This window comes from Rhinopithecus bieti, unplaced genomic scaffold (assembly GCF_001698545.2).
Source record: "Rhinopithecus bieti isolate Rb0 unplaced genomic scaffold, ASM169854v2 scaffold_7212, whole genome shotgun sequence".
Lineage (NCBI taxonomy): Eukaryota > Metazoa > Chordata > Mammalia > Primates > Cercopithecidae > Rhinopithecus > Rhinopithecus bieti.
This window is the reverse complement of record NW_016806198.1, coordinates 736,037-753,593: the sequence shown is the minus strand read 5'-3', so window position 1 is coordinate 753,593 and position 17,557 is coordinate 736,037. Positions and strand designations below refer to the sequence as shown.

Genomic DNA, 17,557 nt, shown 5'->3' with positions numbered 1-17,557 from the left:
TTCTTTTGAAAAGTGTCTGTTCATATCCTTCACCCACTTTTTGATGGGGTTATTTGCTTTTTTTCATGTAAATTTAAGTTCCTTGTAGATTCTGCATATTAGCCCTTTGTCAGATGGGTGGATTGCATACATTTTCTCCCATTCTGTAGGTTGCCTGTTCACTCTGATGACAGTTTATTTTGCCGTGCAGAAGCTCTTTAGTTTAATTAGGTCCCATCTGTCAATTTTGGTTTCTGTTGCAATTGCTTTTGGTGTTTTAGTCATGAAGTCTTTGCTCATACCTACATCCTGAATGGTATTGCCTAGGTTTTCTTCTAGGGTTGTTACTGTTTTAGGTCTTATGTTTAAATATTTAATCTATCTTGAGTTAATTTTTGTATAAAGTGTAAGAAAGGGGTCCAGTTTCAGTTTTCTGCATATGGCTAGCCAGTTTTCCCAACACCACTTATTAAATAGGGAATCCTTTCCCCATTGCTTGTTTTCATCAGGTTTGTCAAAGATCAGATGGTAGATGTATGGTGTTATTTTAAGGCCTCTGTTCTGTTCCATTGGTCTATATCTCTGTTTTGGCACCAGTACCATGCTGTTTTGCTTACTGTAGCCTTGTCATATAGTTTGAAATTAGGTAGTGTGATGCCTCTAGCTTTGTTCTTTTTGCTTAGGATTGTCTTGGCTATATGAGCTCTTTTTTGCTTCCATATGAAAGTTAAAGTAGTTTTTTCTAATTCTGTGAAGAAAGTCAATAGTAGCTTGATGGGAATTGCATTGAATCTGTAAATTATTTTGGGGAGTATGGCCATTTTCATGATATTGACTCTTCCTATCCATGAGCATGGAATGTTTTTCATTTTGTTTGTGTACTCTCTTATTTCTTTGAGCTGTGGTTTATAGATCTCCTTGAAGAGGTCCTTCACATCCCTTGTAAGTTGTATTCCTAGGTATTTTATTCTCTTTGTAGCAATCATGAATGGGAGTTTGCTCATGATTTTGCTATCTGTTTGTCTATTATTAGTGTACAGGAATACTTGTAATTTTTGCACATAGATTTTGTATCCTGAGACTTTGCCGAGATTTTGGGCTGAGACAATGTATCCCAGAACTTAAAGTATAAAAACAAAACCAAACACCGCATGTTCTCACTCTCATAGGTGGGAACTGAACAATGAGATCACTTGGACTCGGGAAGGGGAACATCACACACCGGGGCCTATTATGGGGAGGGGACGGGGGGAGGGATTGCACTGGGAGTTATACCTGATGTAAAGGACGAGTTGATGGGTGCTGATGAGTTGATGGGTGCAGCACACCAACATGGCACAAGTATACATATGTAACAAACCTGCACGTTATGCACATGTACCCTAGAACTTAAAATATAATAATAATAAAAAAATAAATAAATAAAAACAAGGAAAAAGATTTAAGTCAACATTTTGAGCAGAATAAGTAACAATAAATTAAATATTTTCAACAAAAAAGATTAAAAGAAGATGAATTTAAGCCCATTACAATGCACTGCTCTTCATCATATCTCAGATTCATAAAAAATAAATCTGATTATGTGCTTTCTCTAAAGAAAGGTCACTTTTACTGGAAAATTGAAAAGTACTAGGATAATTGGTTAATTCAGTTCATATGTTTTTGAAGACGATAGATTGACATCCACTACAATTATCTAGATTGACATCCACAGCAATTATCCTTTAGATAATTGTATCTATGTATTCACACGTACATGGACTTTCTTAGAACTAACTCAATTCTATGTTCTTTCTTTTTTTGGTGCCAATTTTAAATAGTTGTATTTAATTCCACTTACAATACAGTGTTTATAAAGTGCAATGTTATTTCCTTCCCCTGTGCATGTTCCATATTCAAGTATTGAGAATGTCCAGTGACTTACTATAGCAACTTAACTTTTTTAAAACTGCCACAGAATTTGCTGCAAATTTAGCTCTTTCAAATGTTTTAAATTTGTGGAACAATGGTACATCTATACTTGGGTTGGCTTAATCAACCTCTTCAATGGTGGGCCCTGAGGAAGCACCACCAGAGGGAGGAGCTCCACTACCAGGGAATCCCCCAGGCATTCCTCCTGGCATGCCTCCTGCACTCTGGTACAGCTTGGTGATGATGGGGTTGCAAACTTTCTCCAGCTCTTTCTGCTGATGTTCAAATGCTTCCTTCTCAGCAGGCTGATTCTTATCTAGCCCGTTGATAATTTCATTACACTTTTCCAGAATCTTCTGCTTGTCCTCATCATTAATCTTGCCTTGAAGTTTCTCATCTTCAACAGTTGCTTTCATGTTGAATGCATAGGACTCAAGTGAATTCTTGGATGACACCTTGTCCCTCTGCTTCTCATCTTCAGCTTTGTACTTCTCAGCTTCCTGAAACATATGTTCAGTATCTTCCTTGCTCAAACGACCCTTGTCATTAGTAACAGTAAGCTTATTCTCTTTTCGTGTATTCTTGTCCACAAGCAGAGACATTGAGGATACCATTGGCATCAATGTCAAAAATGACTTCAATCTGAGGAACACCTCGGGGTGCAGGAGGTATGCCCGTGAGTTCAAACTTGCCAAGCAAGTTGTTATCCTTGGTCATGGCACACTCACCTTCATAAACCTGAATAAGTAGACCAGGCTGGTTGTCAGAATAGGTAGTAAAGGTCTGTGTCTGCTTGGTAGGAATGGTGGTATTACGCTTGATGAGGACAGTCATGATACCACCAGCAGTTTCAATACCAAGGAAAAGAGGAGTGACATCAAAGAGCAGCAAATCTTGAACATTTTCAGACTTGTCTCCAGACACAATGGCTGCCTGGACAGCTATATCATATGCAACAGCTTCATCAGGGTTGATGCTCTTATTCAGTTCTTTTCCATTGAAGAAGTCTTGGAGAAGCTTCTGAATCTTGGGGATAAGAGTAGAACCACCAACCAGGACAATATCATGAATCTGTGACTTGTCTAGTTTGGCATCTCAAAGGGCTTTCTCTACTGGGTCCAGGGTGCCATGGAACAGGTCAGCATTCAGTTCTTCAAATTGGGCATGGGTAATGGAGGTATAGAAGTCGATTCCTTCATAGAGAGAATTGATCTCAATATTGGCCTGGGTGCTGGAAGAGAGTATGCTTAGCATGTTCACAAGCAGTACAGAGGCGTCTTACAGCTCTCTTGTTCTCACTGATGTCCTTCTTATGCTTGCGCTTGAACTCAGCAATAAAATGGTTGACCATTTGGTTGTCAAAATCTTCTCTACCCAAGTGGGTGTCTCTGGCTGTAGACTTGATCTCAAAGATTCCATCCTCAATAGTGAGGACTGACACTTCGAAAGTGCCACCTACCAGGTCAAAGATCAGCACATTTCTTTCTGCTCCAACCTTTTTGTTTAACCCGTAAGCAATAGCAGCAACAGTTGGCTCACTAATAATTCTAAGTACATTGAGACCAGCAATAGTTACAGCATGTTTGGTAGTCTGACGTTGAGACTCATTAAAGTAAGCTGGCACTGTGAACACAGCATTGGTAAAAGTCTTCCCAAGGTAGGCTTCTGCAATTTCCTTCATTTTTGCCAGAACCATAGAGGATACCTCCTCTGGATAGAAGCTTTTGGTCTCTTTGTAGTCTACTTGGATCTTGGGCCTGCCAGCATCATTCACCACCATGAAGGGCCAATGCTTCCTATCAGACTGGACAACATCATCATCAAATCTGCATCCAATCAGATGTTTGGCATCAAAAACTGTGTTGGTGGGGTTCATTGCAACTTGATTCTTTGCAGCATCACTGATCAACCGTTCAGTGTCCGCAAAGGCAACATAGCTTGGAGTGGTTTGGTTTCCCTGATTATTGGCAATTATCTCTACTTTTCCATGCTGGAACACACCCATACAAGAGTAGGTGGTGCCAAGATCAATACCAACTGCAGGTCCCTTGGACATGGTTGCTGGTGTGTAGGTCTGGCTCCGATAAAGAAGAAAGCCACAGGAGCCCCCAGAGCTGCAGGCAAATTCAATGAGTGTTCGGTGTTCTTTCATATCAAAGTATGGCAGTATTTTTACAGAGTATGTGTTAATTCATATGTTTATTTGAGGTCACATGTTGCTGAGATGATTTATAATTTTTCACTCCTACTGCCAAACTTAGTTTTAAGAATTTTTTCCACTTTATCTTTGCTAGGTTTTAGCAACTTAAGTTATGTTCATCTCTGTGTGGGAATGTCTGTTGTTCACTCAGCACTATTTTCACCCCCTCCTACACTCTTCCCTGGGGAACACAGGGTAATCCCTTTTAGTTGTGCTGTAAGTTAGGCTTTGCTGATGAGAGGCATTGAGAGCCATCATTCCTTCTGGTGCAATGGCTCACCTGTTAGGATTACACCTGTAATCCTAAAACTTTGGCAGGCCGAGGAGGGTTGATCAGGGGACACTGGGAGTTGGAGACCAGCCTGGTCAACATGGTGAAACCTCGTGTCTACTGAAAATACAAAAATTAGCTGGGCATGATGGTGGGTGCCTGTAATCCCACCTCCTTGGGAGGTTGAGGCAGGAAAATCTCTTGAACCCAGGAGGCGGAGGTTGCAGTGAGCCGAGATCACGTCTTTGCACTCCAGCCTGGGAGACAGAGCAAGACTCCGTCTCAAAAATTAAAAAAAATAAAATAAAATAAATAAGAAAGCCATTATTCTTTAGTGCATTCTCCACATAGGCAAGTACTAGGAGATCTATAGACATTAGACGTGAGATTTTGCTCTATGTTTCCAGATGAGCAAATTGTTCATTTTGGCTCTACCAGCAGTTGAGATAATATGCTAGGTGTTTCTTGGGACTTGGATTCCCCAGCTCTTCCAAACTACCACGCAAGCTTCTAATTGTCTGTATTATATTTCTTCCTATTAAATACACCCAGAGTGTTACTTGTTTGCCTGGCCTATATAGTGCCTGTTTTAATATTTACATGTAGGTTTGAGATCTAATATCTTATTATCCTTCACATTAGCATGAAACAGTCTTCAGATACATTTACTCCCTGCTTTTTCCATGTTTTTTATGGCTAGCTATGATATCTTGACAAATGGTAAAATTATCAAATACCTGCAATAGAATGCTTAAATTTAACTCTTGTGGTCTGAGTTTCAATTGAGGTGCCAATATCCTTTATGAGAGTCCAAAATAAACAAATCAACATGCATAGTTAACAACAACAACAAAAACACATCCAAACTTATCTCATGACTCTTAAGCATTGCTTTCTTTTTCAACTAACATTTAAAAAATCAGAAAAGCTGAATGATTGTGGGAGGCTATTTTGCAGAAAGGAACACTGTTATTTCCATCCCATCTCCCAGGAAGGAGAAGGGAGTGATACTCCTCTCTTCAGTTAAAGGGCAGCGGGATTCTCTAGAGCTTCAGCAGCTCCATCTGCATTTGGGATCATTCTGGTCTGTGGACTTCTAGTAGGGCAGGGCCAAGAGAGTCTTAACACCCTGGACTGCCCTGATACTCCAGAGTGGTGAGAAAAAAGGTATGTTTTTCTCATGACTCAGATACATGCCATGTAGGAGGGAGTAATCTGGGGAGCAGTAATCTCCTGTCCTGTCCAATAAGGCTACCTAGATAGGTGGGAAATCTCAACAAAAAGAAGCTGCAGGGGGCTAGGGCTAAGCAGTATTGTACATAACCACTTTTATTAAAGATGCAGAGATGTTTCCATTCAAAATGAGATAACTGCAGGAGAGAGGAGCCTAAGAATGAGATTTCAAAAGAAACGTTTGCCAGATTCTGTGAGAGTGTATTCAAGTCACAATGGGACCCAATCAAATAAAAGGTTCCCTGTTCCCTTTCCTGTGGCTGGTCCCACTTCCCACTTAACCAACACTGGTGCACAGATATACTAGCTAGCTAATTTGGGGAAGGGAGCGAACAAAAAGGAAAATAAATGCAAGTCACTGAACCCAACAGTCTGACCCTTAAATCTTCTTGTCTTATGGAGTAGACTTTCAAATTCAATCAAGTTCTTATCTTAAAAGGGAGGAAGATTTTACATTAAATACAATTCACAGTATTGATTCACATCTTGGACTGAACATTTAATGTCCTGAAGTCAGACTTTTTGAGACAATGAGAATCATACATTTGTTTATTTCCTATAAGAGAGCAGAAAGGCCAATCCATCTATAGGAGCTTCCATGAAGGAGCAAGTCAGATTATATTCGCCACATACTGTTTAAAGAGATGATGGGAGACAAAGTTTAGTTGAAGTTTAGGTCACAATTTGTGTTTTATGTAAGTACAATTTAATGATATATTTTACATCCATAATAACAGATAAAAGCATACTATCAATGATTGGACAGGTAAAAGATGCAAATTGTTATCAGAATTCTCTGTTGAATCTTGATTTAATCCCTTTTTTTGGTCTTCAAAAGAGAAGAATTAATCAGTTATATTAAAGAGGAGTTATTCTCTCAAAGCAGGTTGTGCTATTTTCCTCAATTCAGTCTATAAGAAGGGGCTCCCAGTGCAGGGATCTAATTTATGAAACTCCTTATTTTCTTAAATAAAGAAAAATAAACTAGTGACTTTGGAATCAGGCAGACAAAGCTCTGAGTAATTATCGACATAATTAAAGTTTTAAAGTTTCACTTTACTAAACTTAAACTAAAATGGGGCAAGGGAGATGGCAAGAAAGAGAGAGAGAACCAGTATGTATTTCATATGACATTATCTTGAGAGTTAAATTAACCACTCTTGTAAAATTCTCAAAATACAAATGAATTTTAAGTTATATCTACTTTATCTTCCAGTCACACAGAAATAAACTGACAATGGAGTCTCTTTTAATTTGAATTTTACACATCACCTTCTGGTGCAGTTAACATTTAGATAGGGAGTAGATCTCCATCCATCTTTAATGCATGGAAAATAAGACACCGTAAGTAGCTCCTGTTGAATTAACTGGATGAGAATAGGGCTACAGACCTTTCATAAATTGTAAATTTTAAAAAGACCCCAATACAAAACTAAAGCTAGACTTAAAACTAAATTGAACATAAATTAATAACTTTGATGTGTCAAAAGAAATTGAAGTTTTGATCTGAAACAAACAATTCCCTATATGTCAGTCTACCAATATATGGCTACTAGATTTACTATCAATGCCAATTATTTTCAGGCCCCCAATTCCTGAAGATGCATCACTTCTCTTCTTTTCCCTAAATAAGTAAAGCTGGGGGCCGGGCGCGGTGGTCAAGCCTGTAATCCCAGGCAACTTTGGGAGGCCGAGACGGGCGGATCCACCGAGGTGCAGGAGATCGAGACCATCCTGGCTAACATGGTGAAAACCCCCGTCTCTACTAAAAAATACAAAAAAATCGCTACGCCGGGCGAGGTGGTGGGCCGCCTGTAGTCCAGCTACTCGGGAGGCTGAGGGCAGGAGGGAATTGGCGTTAAAACCCGGGAGCGCGGAGCTTGCAGTGAGCTGAGATTCCGGCCCAGCTGCACTCCGCCAGGTGGACAGAGCGAGACTGCCCGTCTCAAAAATAAATAAATAAATAAATAAATAATAAATAATAATAATAATAATAATAAGTAAAAGCTGGAAAAGTAATGCATTTTACTGTTGTTTCCCTATATCTTAGCATAGGAAGCCACTAAATGTTAAATGTATTAAAAAGCTGCATTAAAATTATAACCTTTACTTATAAACCTCAAATCCCATTCTAAAACATTAATGGAATAAGGAATTCTGCTTAGATAACAATTGAATAACTGACAAAGTTTCTCCTTAGAACATTATTGATTAACTCAGACAATACGATGTTCTTTTAATATTGAAGATTCTACTGAGATCACCATTTTTCCTAGCCAGGCTGAGGCATCATTTTGAGATCTGATAGGAGTGAGCATTAATTTTTGGAGTTGGAAATGGAGATATGTTTTAATTTTCTTACTTTCATGTCTTACTATTAGAAAATATTCATAAGGTTGAAATTGAGTAGTGGGGTATGCTAAGCACGGGGATACTTTATCAGTCCGTTTGTGGTTGCACCAGTACAAAATAAAAACAAGTTCCAAGAGTGTATTTGAGTTCCAGTTTCCTCAATTTAGAAGGAGAAGTAAGTAATTCATTGAGTCATTATAGGGCATATAGTCTACATTTATTGGAGATGCAAGAAAAAAGTACAGTAAGAGCCCTAGGAAAGATATACAACTGAAATACCAGGAGAGTTATGGGCACATGGAATGGGTGTAGGATCAGAGGACATGAAAGATATCCTTGTTTATTTAGTTCTTTGCTTATTTAGCTCTTTGGAGAATTCCTTTCTGGTGTCTACTATTTAACAGACACTGGAATAAATATTGAAGCCACATTGATGAATAAAATAAAGCTGTTCCTTACAAGACTATCTCAGAATAACTACCACTTGGCTGTGTTTCTTAACCTGTAAAATAGAACTGATCGGAATTCTCAGTTTCTAGATTGGCTGTGAGGAGTAAACTGGATAATCCATGGAAAAGGTTCTCTGTAGTGCCCAGCACTGTGTAAATATTAGTTGTGTATTCTGTTAGTGTGGTAAGAGACCTTAAATTTATGTGGGTATTAATATCTAAAGATAATATTGGCACATTAGACCTAATATTTTCATAATTTGGATCTCAGATAATGTCTTGTCCCTAGGGTTAAGCATCTGATACGATTTTGGAGCCATCTTTATGAACATCAGTCAGCATTGGTGGCATGCTACTGTAGATATAGATGGTTAGAAACCTTGGTCAAATCTATGTTGATTCAAGTTCCTTTTAGAAATAATTCAACATCAGAATATTTTGTTTCTAATGTATATCATCCTTACAAAATAACTTGGAAATTGGGAGGGAAAATGTAGTTACTCTATGCTTGACGATTAATGAGAAATTTATACACTATGACGTACTTTTGAACAAACATATCCCATTTGTTTCCAGGTAACCTCATGATTAAAGTAGAAGGCTGCTTTGGCCAGACCGGAGTTGCTATAACAATCCCAAATCACAATGGATTAATATCATTAAAGTTTATTTCTTACTCATGCAAAGTCCAATGTGGATGTTCTTAGTCAGACGTTCTACAGGACACCTCCATCCATCCAGGACATCCAGGACATTCTCATTTATCCTTCAAGGGGTGAACTAGGGAAGGAGATAATTTCATGTATTGGTTCTGGGACCACTTTGACTCTTGCCATCTTCCACTGAGTCGTTTGCCTCCTGCTACTAAAAAATAAGTATAAGGAGAATGTGTATTAGTATATCCTCCATAGTGCCAGAACTGGAAATGCATTTTATAACTTCTGCCGGTATTCTACTTGCCACCTGGCCCCAGCCAGCTGATAGGGAACTAAGGAAATGGAGTCTTTTATGTGCCAGGGGAAAAATGAAACAGTCCAATCAAATTATAGCATTGCATCTATCATAAAAGTCCATTGTAACAACTATATTTGAATTTTTAGAAGAGTACACCAAATTTGTCATTATCAATACCTGAAACATTCTCTAAATAAATACCTCACATCTGTTTACTATAATTTATAAAAACTAATACAAGGGATGGCTAGAATTTGTGATTATGAGATTTCTTTCTCCAAATGTAAATCTTAGGCTTTAACAAGAATTGGGCAGCACAGATTGTAAAAATACATTTCTACATATCCCTTTCTTCATCATTCCTGGTACAGTGCACAAGATAATAATATTCTTTAAATAACTTTTCACTTACACTTAATCTTGAAAAGAAGATTTGTATACCTGAACTCAGGTGTTTTCATAAAACTAATATAATCTAGTTTTGTTGTACTGAAATTGGAAAAATACAACTATAAAGGAAACCTCTTTTCAGCCATAATGAACTTGAATAAACATAACATTCAGAAGGTTTACTGGTGATTTCTTTTCCTGAAATGGTGAATAAAATACATTTCATTGTGATCTGAGTAAAATTTCATGGGATGAAGCTTATTGTACAATAAACACACTTAAATTTCATTGGGTCTTTTCAAATTGTTATATATCTCTCTACATCTGAGACAGTCTATAAAAAAAAGCAGTATGGCAATCATTTATAATTTCACAATTATTTTAAAGTTGATAAGTAATAAACTGTGGGACATGTGATGTAAGGTCATTTATATTAGGTTATTGCAAAAGTAATTACACTTTTCTCATTTAAAGTAATATTTGTGACAAGAGGTGATTTTAAGTTTGTGTTAGAAAACCTCTCACCTCAACATCATAATCAGAGCAATGATACTATGAATCATATTATCTTACTCAGACTGCTTCAAATGTGAAACAGTAAAATGCTAGAAAATCTCATGATAGTTATATGGCTAAATATGGTGGAATCTAATAATTTTAAATAAAAGATAATCAAATATATTTCACGTGCAATGGACATACAATTGGATAGCATTGTGAGGCAGATGAGTAATTCATTAAAAAGTCTGGTAGAAATGAATTTAATACATTTTCCTTTGGATTGTCAGCATTGTGGTTAATCAAGAACACTTCTAATTCTCCCCAATTAGTGTATCTGTGTTTCAGTCAAGAAATTGGAACACTTTCTTTATGTAAGAAAAGAAATATGCCTAACAAAGGATTGAACAATAAATAACCATCAGTCCCGAACTTTTATGACAATTTTATTTTATTAGTATATCCTCCAATAGGCTAGGAGTCACTTGACTTATTAGTAGTAGTATCAGTTCACTTTTGTGTGTGTGTTGATGTAATTTCAAACTTTACGAGAAATGACAAGCACAGTACAAAGTAGTCCCACAAAACTCCTTGCCAAGACATCCCATTCAAATTTGCCAAATGTCCCAATAATATCCTAAAATAAATCTAATCCTAGATCATTCCTTGCATTGATCATCATATCTCTTTAGCTTTTCTTATTCTGAAATAATTCCTCAATGCTTCTTTGATTCTTATGACCTTATATTTTTGAAGACTAATAGGCCAGTTATTTTGTAAAATATTCCTCAATTTGGGTTTATCTGATGTTTTTTCACGATGAAATTCATGTTATGCATTTTTGGCAGGAATACCACAGAAGTAATTCTGTGTTTTTATCATTGCCTGTCAATCTATCACATTCCTGGGAATATTGACTTTAATCACTCAGTTATACTAGTGTGCTAGCTATCTCTGCTGTGATGTTACTCTTTCCCTCTTTATAATTGATAAGAATTCTGGAGGGAAGTATTTTAAAACTATGCAAATATTTCAATGTTCATCCAACTTTTGTATACTAGTGATAACAACCGTAGATGTTTGAGTAAATTATTACTAACATGATTGCCAAATGGAGATTTCCTATTTCGATGATTCCTTCTACACCTACTTTTCATTCTATTTTGAATATATTCCCTCTCTCTCTCCATTTATAATTAATTTGTTTTATTCAGTTATATGTATATCACATTGTATGTATCTATATATTGCGTATAATATATGTAATAATAATGCAAGTACAACTAGTTTCCATACACCTGTTAAATCTGTGGAGGCTCATTAAAATAGCTAATATTCATATGTTGGTCCCCATGATCCAGATAAGTCTCCCTGTATTCCACACAAACCACTGTATATTTCATATAACTTCACATGGACATAATCATTTGCAAAAATTTTAACCATGAAACAGACAATATTCCTAAACATATGAGGCTAATAAGGTTGATGGTAACCATGCTGCAAGAATGGTCCTTTTTGACTTAACCAAATTTTGCATAAACGAAGCACTCCAGAACCAACCAGGATTTCTACTTTGATGAATCAAGAGGTAATCACCAATAAATGACTAAATCAAAATGGATTGCTGAGTATCCACAAAATGATGTTTAAAACATAGCCCTTGAAGACAAAGCTAAAATTATTCATGGAATAAGCCTGTAAGCTGTTAATTTTGCAACCTTTTTCATTTTGGCAATTGAACTTACTAAATTTATTTAAAGAGATTTTCATAAACAGTTTTAAATTCTTTCCAGCTGAAATATAATACTCAGCATCTCTGAATCATAGAGATTTTAGAGGATATTTTAAGTAAAAACAAAGTGAACTGTTAAGTAAACTGAGAATCTAAAGTTTATTTCCAAATTGTATAGCACTGCACTTTTAAGATAATACAAAGTGATTATGTTATTAAGTATTTTATAATAAAAGTTATGGGTGAATTAGAAGTGCTTATGTTACTGGACGGTCTTTGTTCTTAGAGCTCCCAAGATTGGGTGGGACCTTTGGAAAATGGGGCAGGCTGCTCCCAAGATGGTGGCAAGTCTTTTATTCTCTGACCTGGGGTTCTTGGCCTCACAGATTCCAAGGAACGGAACCTTGGGCCATGCGGTGAGTGTTATAGCTCTATTAGAAGCCATGGGTCATGGAAGAGAACCTTGGAACCCAGCAACCAGTGTTCAGCTTGATTAAGATGAACCTGGGCACTCAGCTGTGCAGGAACAATGGTGAGCCTTTAGCCCAGTTGGGAGTGGCAGTGGGCGCCTGGCTGCATCAGGAACGCAGTGGACACCCTGTGGGATCTGGAGGGATGGACGTCAGCAGCGGGTCTACGAGGACAGTCATCAGCAGTGGCGGATGGCGAGTGAAAGCTCAGCACGAGTCGGAACAAACATGGACCAGAAGAGTGTGCAGTTGCAAGATTTAATAGAGTGAAAACAGAGCTCCCATACAATGGGAAGGGAGCCAAAGGGGGTTGCCACTTCCTGCTCGAATGCCTGGGTTCATATACCGATCATTGTCGCTCCCCTTGTGCTCTCAGATGATAGATGATTTGACTATTTCTTTACCTCCCGCTTTTAGCCTAATTTGTATTTTAGTGAGCCCTCTTTATTACCTGATTGCTCAGGTGTGAACTGAATTACAAGTCCCATGTTTAAAGGCAGGTGCGGTCACCTTCCCCAGCTAGGCTTAGGAATTCTTAGTCAGCCTAGGAAATCCAGCTAGTCCTGTCTCTCACTTATTCCAGTACGATTCACTTTATTGTTATAATTAAATAGATTAGAAGTGTTTGTACTAAAGAATGCCTTTCCCTTTCATTAGATTCTTCAGAGGAGAAAGGAAACCTGTGACATTGCAAATGCCATGCTAGATATTTTACTAGTCTTCTATGGCTAGACTACTTGCCATAAAGAAGACCTCACAGAAAAACAAGAGGCTTGGGAAAAGTAGAGGTGGCTTGGTAAAGAATATGAATATGAATGAATATTCATGAATGAAAAAGAATGAATATGAATGAAAAAGAAGCAAAAAACCAATAACCCTTACCTTGTTCCAGAATAAATGTTCTATTAGAGCAATTTCTTTTTTATCTTCTTCTCAGAAGTCAGTCTTGAAAATCACACAATGAGTATTAAAGTGTAAAACTTATGGTGATGAATATACACTTGTGTAGAGAATCGCAAATGTGCATTTGGTTGTTATTTCATTACATATGTAGAGATCTCAGTTTTGTGCACTCCAAATGGAGAATGTTCTTCATTGATTGATTGTAACCACAGAAGGAAGCTTTCCAAGAGCTCAATCTGAAGGAATTTCTACTCAAATTTACATCAAGATAGTAGTTTTTATCTGTATCTCAGAAACTTTATATAGATAAAATATCATATTATTGTGTTATGCTATCTTGTCAAAATATGTGGATTAGACAAAATATTTGTTAACATATGATGGATATACAAGAAGGCTTACACACACACACACACACACACACAGAAACATGCACACATCACAGTATCCAGTAATTTGTTTATATATTTTCACTAGATAAACTAGTTCAAAATACATAATATGTAAATTTTAATGTATTTTATGTATTATTTATTGTTTTATTAAAGTTCTTAAAGATAGTGACTACTTAAAATTTGTTCCACCATTAAGCTTAACTTATACTGCGGTGACGAAAGTTGTTTGTAATTTACATTATACTCTAAGCTAACTTTATGTTAGCAATGGTAATTCCCAACCTTCTATGCCAAAATTCTGTGCATCTGGTTAGTAGCTTACTAACTTATTATTGTTAAATTTGCACATATATTAACACTGCTATTGTGTGAAACGCCTTCAAAAATACTGAAATTGAATAGGAGTGGTGAGGGAAGGCATCCTTGTCTTGTGCCAGTTTTCAAAGGGAATGTTTCCAACTTTTGCCCATTCTGTATGATATTGGCTGTAAGTTTGTCATAAATAGCTCTTATTATTTTGAGATATGTTCTATAAATACCTAGTTTATTGAGTTTTTAGCATGAAGAGGTGTTAAATTTTATCGAGGGCCTTTTCTGCCTCTATTGAGATAATCATGTGATTTTTTTTGTCATTGGTTCTGTTTATGTGACGAATTACATTTATTGATTTACATATGTTGAACTAGACTTGCATCTCAGTGATTAAGCCAACTTGAACATGGTGGATTAGATTTTTGATGCGCTGCTGGATTTGGTTTACCAGTATTTTATAGAGGATTTTCGTATTGATGTTCATCAGGGATATTGACCTGAAATTTTCTGTTTTTCTTGTGTCTCTGCTGGGTTTTGGTATCTGGATGATGCTGGCTTTGTGAAATGATTAGGGAGGAGTCTCTCTTTTTCTATTGTCTGGAATAGTTTCAGAAGGAATGGTACCAGCACCTCTTTGTACTTCTGGTAGAATTTGGCTCTGAATCCATCTGGTCCTGGGATTTTTTTGGTTGGTAGGCTATTAATTTCTGCCTTGATTTCAGAACTTGTTATTGGTATATTCAGGGATTTGACTTGTTCATGGTTTAGTTTTGGGAGGGCATATGTGTCCAGGAATTTAGCCATTTCTTCTAGATTTTCTAGTTTGTTTATTTGCATTGAGGTATTTATAGTATACTCTGATGGTAGTTTGTATTTCTGTGGGATCAGTGGTGATATCCCCTTTATCATTTTTTAATTGTGTCTATTTGATTGTTCTCTCTTTTCTTCTTTATTAGTCTGGCTAGTGTCCTATCTATTTTGTTAATCTTTTCAAAAAACCAGCTCCTGGATTCGTTGATTTTTTGAAGTGTTTTTCGTGTCTCTATCTTCTTCAGTTCTGCTCTGATGTTAGTTATTTCTTGTCTTCTGCTACATTTTGAATTTGTTTGCTCTTGCTTCTCTAGTTATTTTAATTGTGGTGTTAAGGTGTCAATTTTAGATCTTTCCTGCTTTCTCTTGTGCGCATTTAGTGCTATAGATTTCCCTCTAAACACTGCTTTAGTTGTGTCCCAGAGATTTTGGTATATTGTGTTTTTGTTTTCATTAGTTTCAAAGAACTTCTTTATTTCTGCCTTAATTTTGTTATTTATCCCATAGTCATTGGGGAGCAGGTTGTTCAGTTTCCATGTAGAGCTCAGTTTCTTTATCCTGAGTTCTAATTTGATTGCACTGTGGTCTGAGAGACTGTTTGTTATGATTTCCATTGTTTTGCGTTTGCTGAGGCATGTTTCACTTTTAATTATGTGGTCAATTTCAGAATAAGTGTGATGTAGTGCTGAGAAGAATGTATATTCCGTTGTTTTGGGGTGGAGAGTTCTTCAGATGTCTATTGGGTCCACTTGGTCCAAAGCTGAGTTTAACTCCTGAATATCCTTGTTAATCTTATGTTTTGTTGATCTGTCTAATATTGACAGTGGGGTGTTAAAATCTCCCACTATTATTGTGTGGGAGTCTAAATCTCTTTGTGGGTCTCTAAGAACTTGTTTTATGAACCTTGGTGCTCCTGTATTGGGTGCCTATATATTTAGGATAGTTAGTTCTTCTTGTTGCATTGATCACTTTACCATTATGTAATGCCCTTTTTTGTTTCTTTTGATCTTTGTTGGTTTAAAGTCTGTTTTATCAGAGACTAACATTGCAGCCCCTACTTTTTTTTTCTTTTCATTTGCTAGGTAAATATTCCTCCATCCCTTTATTTTGAGCCTATGTCTGTCTTTGCATGTGAGATGGGTCTAGTGAATACAACACACCAATGGGTCTTGACTCTTTATCCAATTTGCCAGTCTTCGTCTTTTAATTGGGGCATATAGCCCATTTACATTTAAGGTTAATATTGTTATGTGTGAATTTGATCCTGTCATTATGATGCTAACTGGTTATTCTGCCCATTAGTTGATGCAGTTTCTTCATACTGTTGATGGTCTTTACAATTTGGTATGGTTTTGCAGTGGCTGGTACGAGTTTTTCCTTTCCATATTTAGTGCTTTCTTCAGGAGTTCTTATAAGGCAGGCCTGGTGGAAACAAAATCGCTCAGCATTTGCTTGTCCGTAAAGGATTTTATTTCTCCTTCACTTATGAAGCTTAGTTTGGCTGGATATGAAATTCTGGGTTGAAAATTATGTTCTTTAAGAATGTTGAATATTGACCCCCACTCTTCTGGCTGTAGGGTTTCTGCAGAGAGATCTGGCATTAGTCTGATGGACTTCCATTTGCAGATAACCTGACCTTTCTCTCTGGCTGCCCTTAACATTTTTTCCTTCATTTCAACCTTGGTGAATCTGACGATTATATGTCTTGGGGTTGCTCTTCTCAAGGAGTATCTTTGTGGTGTTCTCCGTATTTCCTGAATTGGAATGTTGGCCTGTCTTGCTAGGTTGGGGAAGTTCTCCTAGGTAATATCCTAAGAGAGTTGTCCTACTTGGTTTCATTCTCCCCATCACTTTCAGGTACACCAGTCAAACTTAGGGTTGGTCTTTTCATGTAGATCCATATTTCTTGGAGGCTTTGTTCATTCCTTTTCATTCTTTTTTTTCTATCATTGTCTTCACGCTTTATTTCATTAAGTTGATCTTCACTCTGTGATTTCCTTTCTTCGGCTTGATCAATTTGGCTATTGATATTTGTGTATGCTTCACAAAGTTCTCGTGTGGTGTTTTTCAGCTCCATCATATCATTTATGTTCTTCTCTAAATGGGTTTTTCTAGTTAGCAGTTACTCTAACCTTTTTTCAAGATTCCTAGTTTCCTTGCATTGGGTTAGAACAAGCTCCTTTAGCTCAGAGGAGTTTATTATTACTCACCTTCTGAAGCCTACTTATGTTAATTCATCAAATTCATTCTCTGTCCAGTTTTGTTCCCTTACTGGTGAGGAGTTCCCATCCTTTGGAGGAGATGAGGTGTTCTGCTTTTTCGAATTTTCGGCCTTTTTGGGCTGGTTTTTCCTCATCATTGTGGATTTATCTACCTTCGGTCTTTGATGTTGATCACCTTCAAATGAGATTTCTGTGTGGACATCCTTTTTGTTGACATCGATGTTATTCCTTTCTGTTTGTTAGTTATCCTTCTAACAGTCATGGCCCTCTGCTGCAGGTCTGCTGGAGTTTGCTGGAGGTCCACTCTAGACCCTGTTTGCATGGGTATCACCAGCAGAGGCTGCAGAACAGAAAAGATTGCTGCCTGTTCCTTCCTCTGGAAACTTCATCCCAGAGGGGCACCTACCAGATGCCAGCTGGAGCTCTCCTGTATGAGGTGTCTGTCAACAACTTCTGGGAGGTGTCTCCCAGTC

The 17,557-nt window shown here is 37.2% G+C and overlaps 1 pseudogene across 1 annotated transcript; it reads right to left on the bottom strand.

The window, feature by feature from the left end:
* Positions 1–1,999: 1,999 nt before the first annotated feature.
* On the bottom strand, positions 2,000–3,946 carry LOC108531588 (heat shock cognate 71 kDa protein pseudogene; annotated as a pseudogene). The gene has a single exon (XR_001886217.1). The product of XR_001886217.1 is annotated as a heat shock cognate 71 kDa protein pseudogene (transcript).
* Between the last annotated feature and the right edge of the window lie 13,611 nt (positions 3,947–17,557).